General features: G+C 38.2%; 1 protein-coding gene across 10 annotated transcripts in view; it reads left to right on the top strand.

Annotated features, from left to right (window-relative positions):
• The window catches only part of Lrrc4c (leucine rich repeat containing 4C), a 1,367,614-nt gene that overhangs the window by 1,269,073 nt on the left and 85,450 nt on the right, over window positions 1-13,091 (top strand). The window contains exon 7 of one of the 10 annotated variants that reach the window (XR_009587505.1): window positions 10,604-10,624. The exons of the other annotated variants lie outside the window; for them this stretch is intronic. The gene's annotated coding sequence lies outside the window, so the exon portion shown is untranslated. Of the gene's footprint in view, window positions 1-10,603; window positions 10,625-13,091 lie in introns of those variants that run through there. 10 annotated transcript variants of the gene reach the window in all.

Raw genomic sequence — 13,091 nt, 5'->3', positions numbered from 1 at the left:
TGAAAGGGCAATATTACACATAGTATGCTTAAACTTTGGTGAAAACTAGACATTGCTATGTAATAATATGATTGTAATGAGACTAGAAGAAGAATTCCTGGTGGAATAAAGGTTGAAACTAATTAAGAACTGTCTCCTGGGATTGTTTTATCTTCCCCTTGCAACTTTGTTTGTTTTTTGTTTTTTTTTTTTTTTTCTCCAAAGCATATGGTAAGGTATCTGTCACAGGAGATAGAGAACATGAGAAAATAGTCTTTTACATCTGTTCTTGGGTTGTGTGCTGAGTATCATGTTCTGTGCTTGAAAAGGATTATATACCAGAAGTTTTGATTGACACAGGAATACTAGATCTTTATGTAATCCTGAGAAACACTTGGTACTGAATTCAGGTGGAATTTTTAGTTACACTATTAGTTACATGGCCTTGGGCCAATGACTCTCCAAATTTGTTTACTATTTCCAAAATAACATTATCTCACCTGGCCTTTAAGAGTATAAACCAGAGAATATCTTTAGAGTTACCTAGAATATAAAGGCTACTTCTTATATTTCATATTTTCTGATACTTTATAATGGAGAATTTTTCAGAATGAAAATCATTTGGTGACAAAAAATACCACATTAGAAAACTCATCATACAGTAGAGCAATCTTAAAGGGATATTGCCCAATTAAGTTCTGAAGAGTTAATATCTTTGGGAAAATAACCACTATTTTTGTCTTCAATTCCTTGGATTTCTAAAACAATCTAACTATTGTAAATTAAGGAAGAAAGAGAAATTCATTTAAAACTAAATACATGGAAGCATTTATCAGCTCAAAACTTAGTGGCTGAGTTTTTCATTCAGGGTGAAATAATGGTTTTCAGCTCCTGCTATAGCTGGAGCCCTCTTTCCTCAATACAGTAGAAATAATGCTTTGTCCTCAACTTATCTTTCTTTCTATGTTTCTGTCTTTCTCATAAGCCAGCCATGCTCCTATCTGAGGTCTCTGTATTTTCTTTTAACAGCTTATACAATCCCCCATGTCTTTCTGGGAAAAATCTCTGAAGAAGAAAATGATGTCTACTGCACGATTTTGGAATTCACACTCTATGACTCTGTCTGTGTCTGACATTTTCTGAGATCCATGTTAAGTCTAGTTTGATTCTGTTACCAAACCGCCATCCATAGAAACCTTGCTGAATAAGCATTTGGGGAGAACTTAAACACATGTAGAATTATTCCATATCTTAGACCCTGAATGGCCTACAGATATGCATGGCTGCGTTGCTAAATAAAAGCGGGCATTATTCTTAGGTTAGAATGGGAATTTAAAACTAAATTTTACTTGAGATTCAAAATAGACTCTCTTTAACCCTCTCAAAGGAATACATAATTAATGTAAAATTTTATTACATGCTATTTTGTATCTTGGTATGTAGATTGGGGGTCTTTTGCATTGAGGGGGTATCTGTGGAGACTATTTCCTAAGAATTCTTTTTCAAGTAAAGAAGGCAATTGAATAGTTGAGCTAAGAGATGCAGTAGTTTAAATATGAAATAGTTGTAGTGTATCTGGGCTGTAACTAGATGACTATAGATTTATAACAAGGAATACACTGGGCTATTCTCCTGTACCTATGCATATATTACACATTTGTGCCATATGTGTCAATGTATTTCTCAGCATCTATTTCTTTATGTGTCCAAAGGGAACTGGAAATTAGTGACAAATCAATGCAGATATTGGACACACAATACTTTCTCATTTTCTTCCTTTGTTCTTTCTTGTTCTGATTTGTTTAAATAAGCAATGCCATACAAAGGCCCTAATCTAATCCCATCACTACTATGGTCTGTCCTTCTCCAACATATAACGCTCCTAGTCTTCTTATTTGTCCTGCTTTTTTCAGACTGCTGTTAAATAATTTCATATTTCTTTTTAAAATTTTTTATATTAAATACAGTTTATTTACTTTGTATCCCAGATGTAGCCCCTTCCCTCATTCCCTCCCAATCCTACCTTCCCTCCCACATCTCCTCCCTGCCACTCTCTAATTCCACTGATCGAGGAGGTCCTCTTCCCCTTCCATCTGACCATAGCTTATCAGGTCTCATCAGGACAGGCCACAGTGTCCTCCTCTGTGGCCTAGTAAGGCTGCTCCTTTCTCGAGGGTGGGGGGGAGGCCAAAGAGTGAGCGAGCCACTGAGTTCATGACACAGACAGTCCCTGTTTCCCTTACTAGGGAAACCCACTTAGATGCTGAGCTGCCATGGGCTACATCTTAGCAGGGGTTCTAGGTTATATCCATGCATGGTCCTAGGTTGGAGAATCAGTCTCAGAAAAGACCCCTGTGCCCAGATATATTTGGTCCTTGTGGCATTCCTGTCCTCTCCAGGTATTACTAACTACCCCTGCTTTTATATGACTCCCTGTACTCTGCCCAAAATTTGGTTATGAGTCTCAGCATCTGCTTTGACACACTGCTAGGTAGAGTCTTTCAGAGGACAGGTAGCCTCCTGTCCTGTTTCTTGTTTTCACCTACTTCCATTGTCCATCCCATTTTTTCATTAAACACAATTTCCATAAAACAGTGATTATTCCTGTCTACCCATCTTTTTAATACAATATAATAATTCTACTTAAAATAAAAGTGCTTATTCATATTGGCTTAGTGAACGGAGAGCTGGTAGATAGAAAGGACTGACTAGACAGATAAAAAGTGTGCTGTGTTAGACAAAAAAAAATTATCAAAACTCAGTGTGGTCCTATAAGATTTATGATATTATTGTGGAAATAAAATATACTTTCTTTGTATGAAATAATGATTCCAGGATTCCAAGAAGTCAAGGAATTGAATTAGCTGGTAGCATTGGAGAGTAGAGATGAGTTCTGCCTTATAGGCTGTGATGTGAAGAATATAAGACTTCTACAATGTGCATGGAAAAGGGAGTATGTGTGTGTTTCTCTCTGTGTGTGTGTGAGTGAGAGAGACAGAGAGAGAGAGAAGAGACAGTGACAGAGACAGTGTGTGTGTGCGTGTGTGTGTGTAATTGCATGAACCATGTGTGTCTCAGAATAGTAGGAGTAATTCATTCATATATAATCTTAGTGTCGCCTAAACTATCAATTGAAGGTAGGTTCACCTCATATAAAACCCCAAGTGTGAAATGAATTAGGGGCTCTCATCTCAGTAGCTACAAGAAAGCCTGAATAATCAGTTGTCTGTTGTTCCAGTTAGTGTTTGTTTTTGAGAGTTTGATCCAGGCTAGGGTCATCTGGGAAGAAGGAACATCAGTTCAGAAAATGCTTTCCCAAGATTGTTCTATAGACAAGACTTTGGAGCATTTTCTTGATTAATGATTGATTCAGGGGAGCCCAGCCCATTGTGGACTGCCTAGACTTTAGTCAGTGATAGAGTGTGGTTTGGAGATAGAAGCTGAATAAACCCCACTCCTGGAAGTTGCTTTTATCAGCAGAATACAAACTATAACATCCACTGATGTACTTATTTGAAGGAACCTATGAACTGATGTGATAGGTTCTGCTCTGATTAATTATAAACTCCCATGCATCATAGAAGTAAATGAAGGGGTGTAATTTTGAAGTTACCATAATTTGTTGAGGGTCAAACTCAAATGTTACAATTGAGAGATTGCAAAAAATTTCAAGACAAATGATCTTAATTTTCAACGAGAAACAAAGTACTGCATTAATCTCACAACTTGTGCTTCAAATTGAGGCTAACATTGTAAAAGGGCACCTAGCTCTGGATGAGTTAGCTTAGTTATTTTGTTATTGTAATTGATTTTATTTTAATATCTGGTAACAAGATGAGACATCCTTTTAACTTGTATGCCCCAACAATTTGTAATTATTTTTGATTTGTTAACTTCTTAATTTTGAGATGGGTTTCCATGTATCACTGGAAAGCCTTGAACTCACCTTGAACACAATGTTGAACTTCTAATTCCCCTGTTTCTGCCTTTTAACTGCTGGGATTATAAGTGTGTATCAATGGGATGCTTAACATGATGTTAGAAAGGCTTCATGTATGCTAGACATGCACTGTTCCAATTGAGGTACATCACCAGCTCCTCAGTGAGGTTTTACTATTTTTTAAAAAAATTTTAAATTTATTTTATTAATAACACTTTATTCCCTTTTTATCTTAGCTATAGCCCCCTCCCGTACGCCCTCCTAGTCCCATCTTTCCTCACTCTTCTTCTCCTAAGCTCCTCTGCAAGTCCAATGATAGGGGAGGTCTTCTTCACTTCCATCTGACCAAGGTCTATCAGGTCTCATCAGGACTGGCTTCATTATCTTCCTCTGTGGACTGGTAAGGTTGCTCCCCTCTCAGGGAGAGGTGATCCAAGTGCCAGCCCGAGTGTTCATGTCAGAGATGGTCCCAACTCCTATTATTGGGGATTCCTCTTGGACACTGAGCTGCCTTGGGCTACTTCTGTGCAGGGGTTCTAAATTTTCTCCATGCATGGTCCTTCATTGGGGTATCAGTCTCAGAAAAGACCCCTATGCACAGATTTTTTTGGTTCTCTTGCTCCCCTTGTGGAGCTCCTGTTCCCTTCAGGTCTTTCTGTCTCCCTCTTCTTTCATAAGATTCCCTGCACTCTGCCCAAAGTTTGGCTATGCATCCCAAAATATGTTTTGATACCCTGCTGGGTGAAGTCTGTCAGAGGCCATCTGTGATAGGCCCCTGTCCTGTTACCTGTTTTCTCCCTCTTCCAATGTCTGTCTCATTTGCCTTTCTGAGTAAAGATTGAACATCTTACCCAGGGTACTCCTTCTTGTTTAGCTTCCTTGGATGTAAAGATTTTAGTATGATTATCTTACATTATATGTCTAATATCCACTTATAGGTGAATATATACCATGTGTGTCTTTCTGCTTCTGAGATATCTCACTCAGGATGATCTTTTCTACATCCCACCATTTGCCTGCAAATTTCATGATTTCCTTGTTTTTCATTGCTGAGTAGTATTCTGTTGTGTAAATGCACCACAATTTCTGTATCCATTCCTCATATGGGGGACATCTGGCTTGTTTTCAACTTTTGGCTATTACAAATAAAGCTGCTAAAACACGGTTGAAGAAATGTCCTTGTTGTATACTTGAGCATCTTTTGGATATATCCAGAAATGCAAAGAGGCTGGACATCAGAAGAAGGAGAAAAGAGGGAACAAGCTATACTACTATACCCAGTAGTATAGCTGGGTCTTGAGGTAGCACTATTCTGAGAAAGCACCAGATTGATTTCCAAACTGGTTGTACACGTTTAGATTTCCACCAGTAATGGAGTAGGGTTCCTCTTTCTCCACATCCTTCCAACATGTGTTGTCACTTGAGTTTTTGATCTTAGCCATTATGATGGATGTAAGGTGAAATCTCAGGTTTGTTTTGATTTGCATCTCCCTGATAACTAAGGATGTGGAGCATTTCTTTAAGTGTTTCCCTGCCACTTGATGTTCTTCTATTGAGAATTCTCTGTTTGGCTCTGTATCCCATATTTTATTGGGTTACTTGATTCATTGCTGTTTAACTTCTTAAGTTCTTTAGGTATTGCAGATATTAAACTTCTGTGAGATATAGGGTTGATGAAAATCCTTTCCCAATCTGTAGGCTGTCCCTTTGTTCTGATGACAGTGTCCTTTGCTTTACAGTTTCACTTTACAGAAGCTTTTCAGTTTCATAAATTGTTGATTTATGAACATGATTTATGATTGTTGATCTTAGAGCCTGTGCTGTTCAGGAAGTTGTCTCCTGTGCCAATGAGTTCAAGGCTTTTACCCACTTTTTCTTCTAACAGGTTTAGTGTGTCCGTTTTAATATTGAGGTCGTTGATCCACTTGGATTTTACTTTTGTTCAGTGTGATAAGTATGGATCTATTTGCATTTTTCTACATGTAGGCATCCAGTTAGACCAGCATCATTTGTTGAAGATGCTATCTTTTTTTCATTGTACGGTTTTGGCATCTTTGCCAAAAATCAGGTGTCAATAAGTGTGTGGGTTTATTCCTGGGTCTTCTATTCAATTCCATTAATCCACCATTCTGTTTCTATGCCAGTACCATGCAGTTTTTATTACTGTTAATCTATAGTACAACTTCAGATTAGGGATGGAGATACCTCCTGAATTTATTTTATTGTAGAAGATTGTTTTAGTGATTCTGGGTTTCTTATGAAAATTCAGTTCATTGCAAAGAAAAAACTGCAAGGGACCACAGCCTAACAACGCATTATCGGCATCACAATGCCCTCCTCACTAATGATCCTGAGTAAATCACAGATTTAACTAATCCTGGGTGAGCTATCCCAGAAGCAGAAAGATGCACACGGTATATACTCACTCATATAGACATATAATATAGGATAAACCTACTAAAATCTGTACACCTAAAGAAACTAATCAAGAGGGAGGACTCTTGCTAAAATGTTCAATTCCTATCCAGAAATGCAAAGAGGCTGGACATCAGAAGAAGGAGAAAAGAGGGAACAAGTCAGGAGCCTCACACAGAGGACCTCTGAAAAGCTCTGCCCTGCAGACTATCAATGCAGATGCTGAGACTTATGGGCAACCTTTGGGCAGAGTGCAGGGAATCTTATGAAAGAAGTGGGAAACAGTAAGATCTGGAAAGGACAGGAACTCCACAAGGAGAGCAACAGAATCAAAAAATCTGAGCACTGGGGTCTTTCCTTAGACTGATACTCCAACCAAGGACTATGCATAGAGATAACCTAAGACCCCTGCACAGATGTAGCCCATGGCAGTTCAGTATCCAAGTGGGTTCCATTGTAATAGGAACAGGGACTGTCTCTGACATGAACTGATTGGCTTGCTCTTTAATTACCTGCCCTGAGGGGGAAGCAGCATTACCAGGCCACAGAAGAAGACACTGCAGCCACTCCTGATGAGACCTTATTGACTAAGATCAGAAGGAAGGAAAAGAAGACCTCCATTATCAGTGGACTTGGGGAGGAGCATGCATACAGAGGGTGGAGGAAGGGAGGGATTGGGTTGGGAGGAGGGAGGGAACCACAGGGGGGATACAAAGTGAATAAAGTGAAATTAATAAAGAAAAAAAAGTTTGTAATAAAAAAATTTAGTTTTTAATTTTTATTTCTTACAATTTATTCAATTTGTATCACAGCTGTGGCCCCCTCCCTCATCTCCTCCCATTCCCACCACCTCCCTCTTCTTCCCCTAAGCCCCTCCTCTAGTCCACTGATGAGGAGGACCTCCTTCTGTATATCTGACTCTAGCCAATCAGATATCATCAGAACTGGTTGCATTGTCTTCCTCTGTGGCCTGGCAAGGCAGCAACCCCCAGGGAGAGGTCATCAGAGAGCCTGCCACTTAGTTCATGCCAGAGAAAGCCCCTGCTTCCCTTATTAGGGACCCCACTTGGAGACTGAGTCTATGGGCTACATCTGAGCTGGGGTTTCAGGTCCTCTCCATGCATTGTCCTTGGTTGGGTTTCATTTTCTTTAGGGCCTACAGGGCTCAGTTTTTATGGATCTCTTGGTCTCCTTGTGGAGTTCCTGTGCCCCCTGCCCCATGTCTTTCTATCTCCCCCTTCTTTCATAAGATTCCATTCGCTCTATCTGAAGTTTGGTTATTGGTTTCACCCTCTGCTTTGATACCTCAATAAGTAGAGTCTTTCAGAGGCCCTCTTTGGTAAGGTCCTGTCCTTTCCCTGACATTTCCTACTTCCAAAGTCTATCACATTTGCCATTCTGAATGAGGATTGAGCATCTTCCCTAGGGTCTTCCTTGCTGTTTAGCCTCTTTAAGATTATAGATTTTAGTGTGTTTATCCTATATTATATGGCTAATAACAACTTATGAGTGAGTACATACCATGTGTCTCTTCCTGCTTCTGGGTTACCTCCGTCAAGATGATCTTGTCTAATTTCTACCATTTGCCTGCAAATTTCATGATTTCCCTTTTTTAATAGAGTAGAATTCTAATTTTTAATAATTTATATTCCACATGGTAAGTAAAAGGATAGTTATGAAATTCATATGCATACATAGAAAAAATGATTGACATTTTAATATGGTAACAATAGTTAGTATTTACTTACTCTATGACCAAATACTAGGCTTAGAGGCCAAACTCATTAACTCAGTTGAGATGCTTGAGTAACTCCTCATATCTGCTAATGAGCAGTGTGTCACTCCGGAAAATTGTGTGTGGTTTATGTACTATCCAGTGTAGTTTCTTGTATATCTGTTTATTAACCAGTGTTTTAGTGTGTCATGTTTGAAATAGCATGTATGTTTGAGTTCTTGTGTGTAAGCATTTGTGTGTGTGTGTGTTTGTGTGTGAGTGTGTTATGTAGGAAAGGGAAGTGAATCCCAGCAAGCAAGGGACTCATGCTTAAGGAGTGGAGTCTTTGTCCAAGTTGTATAACACAATAGGCTTCCTTTGTGTTCTTCCATTCTTCTTCTTCTTCTTCTTATTATTATTATTATTATTATTATTAATTATTGGTTATTATTGTTGCTTGCCTTAAGAGTTGCCAGCTAATATTGCCATTTAGTCCACCTACTTTGTGACAGGAATTATAAATGCTTTAGAGTTGATTCACTCCTGGGGAAATTTTTGGTATATTTTTTTTTGTCTCAGTTTTTCATCTTAGTCATTCAGAAACTTTTTCACCTTTCACTCAGCTCCATAGTTTCAATACTAAATCGTTCATAAGTTTTTCTTGCTAAAGCCTTAGCCTGTTCACATGTTTCACCTTTATCCACAAGAAGAAACAAATACCTAAATGACAGTGTACTTTTCACTTCATGTTAAACTTCTTTGATTCAAAGACAAGTGCACTGCTTTTTAAGAAGCTTTTGAATTCCTTCCATTTGTGACACTCATGGTTCAGATAAACTGTCTTCAGCAACTAAATACATCGGATACTGTAAAGATTTTTGCAAGAGAGTATCAGGAGTTCCATTAGTGATGAGTTTTGACAAACTGCTTTAATCTCACAAATGCTTCACATTTCCACATTCTACACCAGTTGTCTGACTCTCAGTCATGTGAGAGGAAATTATACCCTCCTCTGTGTGTGTGTGTGTGAACACATATTTGATGGACATTAAAGGAAATCCTGTGAAATATCTCACTTAGACTATGACATAGCCACATAGAGATAACTGAAACCTTTCAGTTTAGACATCTTATGCCATTGCATATTCCTCATTTAAATATGAATGGATCGATGGATTCATATAACTCAATGGAATTTTAGTTCAAAAGTAATTAATAACTTTGGAAATATGCTTGAAGTGGTAAACAGGCTTTATCCTGAATGTCAATTCTGTTTGATAAAATAGCATAGTCTGAATTACTCTAAGAAAGATTTTCACCTGCTGGCATACTGGGAAGAAATGTCACAGTCGATTAATGTTGGCTTTGATGTGACAGGAATAGAAATTTTGGGAATCCTATAAAAGATTTCACATAGATTATTAAGCAAATGCAAGAAGCACAGGGAGATGGAGAATTGCTATGCCCCATGATTTCAGAGTGTAAGTAAATGTGCATTTGAAAGAGGCGCTTTTAGTCTGAAATGATTAGTATAGTTTCAGGAGAGAAGGAGGAATGCAGGTTGTTGGTGAGGCTATGTCAACCCTCGCCTCTTTCCTCTCAGTGTTGTTCCTGAAGGATAATCTGCGACTCTTCATAGTATGCAGGTTCAAATTTGAGTCCCCAACATTTTAGCCTCATGTTCTCAACTATTCGTTTCCACGTATAGAGAATTAAACAGTGGTGGTTTCTGGGGTGTGTAGGAGGTGCTTGTAGTGCCGAGCGCATGTGTGTCCTATTGAGCAGTATTAGCTGCTGCCGTTTTCCTGTTATATCAATCAGCAAACAAAACGGGTGAGTTCTGACAGAGTGAAAGCTCCTTTGAGTCAGTAAATACTTCAAGCTCCCTTTGATGTAAGCCTCCCTCTTGTGAAGACTGGAACGCATACAGGGCAGAGAAGGTGGTTGGGTGTGGCTGTGGAAATGATTTGGGGAAAGCTAAAGGAAAATGTTGTGTAGCCATTCTTATAGCCATTTCCTCCTCTTACAATATCGTACTCATGTTCTCTGATTAAAAGTCAGACTTGCTTAGCTCTTTGCTTATTCAAGGAATTCTTACTTTCAAAACTGTATTTCCCAGGAAAAAAACCTTTTCACATTTTAATGATTTCATTAGACCTCGCCTCTCCCCACCCTCACATTTCAGGAATTTTTGCCTATTAAAATACTTGTTCAAAGATATATAAGCAAGAAGGTGACTTTTCTCGTTCATGTTCTAATTGATGAAACCAATAATTAAATGCATCTGTGTCAAATCAAAACATATCTAGAATTTATCAGTGCAGCTGTGGGCCAGGGGAGCTACATGGAAGACTGGGTTGGTGATGGCAGAAGGGCATAGTTCGTTCTTTTTATCTATGGCCACATAACCTGGCAGATACTCAACAGCTTCTGAAGGAAAATCAAAAAAACCAATGCACCCCCAGATCTGAAATATTTAGGCTTCCTTTGCCTTGTCTCTAAAGTCCCAGCTTTGTCAGGTTTTTATTATTGCCTATTCCCTGCCTTTCTCACAGGATTTTGTGGCTCACAAAACCCCTGGCTGTTTTTGCTTATGAAGAAGACAGGTGAGCTTTTTGCTTGGCTTCATTGTTGATGGAAGTGAAGGTTCCATTTATAATAACCTGCTCTTTAGAAATGTCACTGCTTCACATTACTTTTTTTTTTTTTTTTTTTTTTTTGCAAAGTTTATGGTGGGGTAACTGTCAGCAACTCCCATGTAGACAAGAGCCAGCTCTCACAAGGGACAATGTTAACAATGTGCTGTGTTTTAAATTGTATTTTTATTTTAAAAGTTAACCTGGGATTGCTCAGTTTTACCACCATGTGTTTTATTTGTTTTGCACATGCTCAAAATCTCACCACATTTAAAGAGTTATCTCCCTCAAACTGTTCAACTACCACAGAGTGGTCTGAAGTAAATAAGATAAGACTTGAACAACATATTCCTTTGTTTTGTTCACCATTTGCTCATGTTGCGATTTGTCCTTCGAGATAGCTTCTTCTCTGGCGGGTATTTGAATCTGCCTCATGTAAAGCAGCTGCTACATGACTTGTGAAGTTCACCGCTAATTATGTTTCTACTTCCTTTCGCTCATTTCCATAGAACGGTTTGAAAGGGTATTGTGCTATCTTTTTCTTACAATTGACAGAACTGAGACCCACTGGGAAAGGTAACCTGTCAAACTGAATAGCATTTTGAATGCAGGTCTCTCTTACTGTAAAAGCCATGCCAACATATTATGCTATTTGTTCCTCGAAATCTGTGTGAGGCAAAACCAAAGTGACACAATGCTATACATTAGTAGGCTAAAACCAATTATAAAAAGAAAGTACATGATAAAAGAATTTAACAAAAATAAAGACCTTGCAGGACCCCACAAGTTAGAAGGAAGAGAAGCGGAGACTTCTTTTTATCTTTAGGATATCACAACAGAAATGAAAAGAAACCTGATCATGAAGTCAAGTTATACTTTTTAGGTGCACGACCTAAATCTTAGACCCAGTGCAGTTTCATAAAAGCCTGGCCTCCATCCAAAGGAACTTTCCCTGATACTCAGTCACATCTGACCATTACACTATAAATTTTCCTTGATGCAAGAGCATTTAAGAAATGGAGTGAAAGCCTTCATGACTGTGACACTAAATTTATTGCAGAAATTTGTTCCTTAGGGAATATATCAATCAATTAAATATCAAAGACTTGCACAAGTAAGTGCATACACACAAAATAAGCTTTCATGTCAACTACTTTTGCACCCTTTTCATTCTTTGCCATCAAGGTTCATTTTTGAAGCCTCTTTCCAGGAAACAGGACCACAAATTGCATGTAGTGCTGAAAGTAAATGTGTTTTTCTGCCTATTTGGTGGTTATTTGAAAATAGTTCTCTGGATTTTGGAGCATGAAAAAGAAATCTTGCTTCCTTCAGTAGAAGATTTGAACATACTTTGCCATACAGATTTGTTTGTCCATTTCAACACAGGGTTTCTCTTTGTATCAGCCTTAGCTGTCCTGAAGCTCTCTCTATAGACTTGATTGCCCTCTAACTCTGCCTTCCCAGTGCTGGGATTAAAGGTGTGTGCCACCACCAGCCACCATGAAGACTGCTGTTGTTTTCATTTGCCTCCTCTGAAAGCATAAGAATAATCCATATATATATATATATATATATATATATATATATATGTATCCATAAATAGAAACATTACAGGTAGTAAAATAATGCATACTCAATTCATTAAGACACTTGCATGGATATAACCTAGGACTCCTGCACAGATGCAGCCCATGGCAGCTCACTCTGCAAGTGGGTTTCTTAGTTATGGAAACAAGGGCTGCCTCTGAGATGAACTCAGTGGCTAGCTCTTTGATCACCTCCCCCGGAGTGGGGAGCAGCCTTACCAGGTCACAGAGGAAGACAAATCAGCCAGTCCTGATGAGACCTGATAGGCTAGGGTCAGATGGAAGGGGAAGAGAAACTCCTCTATCAGTGGTCTGAGGGAGGGGAATGGGTGGAGATGAGGGAGAGAAGGTAGGTTTGGGAGGGGGCTACAGCTAAGATACAAAGTGAATAAATTGTAATTAATAAAAAAATTAATTAATATTAAAAAGGCACTTGTAAACCAAGTTAAAAACAAAACAAAACAGAAAACATTGCATTACTTTTTATACTGTTGATAGTATGAATTCTCTTGCTAAATATCCTAATTTTTATTATTTATTTATTAGTAATATGAAGTCATATTACTTCATGCCAAATATATTATGTTCACACATAGTATATTTTTATTTGAATGTATAAGATAAGTCACTGCAATAAGGAAACAAAATCTTTAGAATAAATCTTTTGTAAGCATAAATTTAAAATATCACTTAGTATCAAAGGAAACTCCATATTTGTTCTTCCTAAATAAGGCTTTTGCATACAGAAAAGATTTTGATGTTCAACAGAAAATGATATGGCTTGCTTTCTGGTAAGGCATGCATCTTCACTATTTGACATC

This window comes from Meriones unguiculatus, chromosome 18 (genome assembly GCF_030254825.1).
Source record: "Meriones unguiculatus strain TT.TT164.6M chromosome 18, Bangor_MerUng_6.1, whole genome shotgun sequence".
Lineage (NCBI taxonomy): Eukaryota > Metazoa > Chordata > Mammalia > Rodentia > Muridae > Meriones > Meriones unguiculatus.
This window is presented reverse-complemented; position numbering and strand designations above follow the sequence as displayed.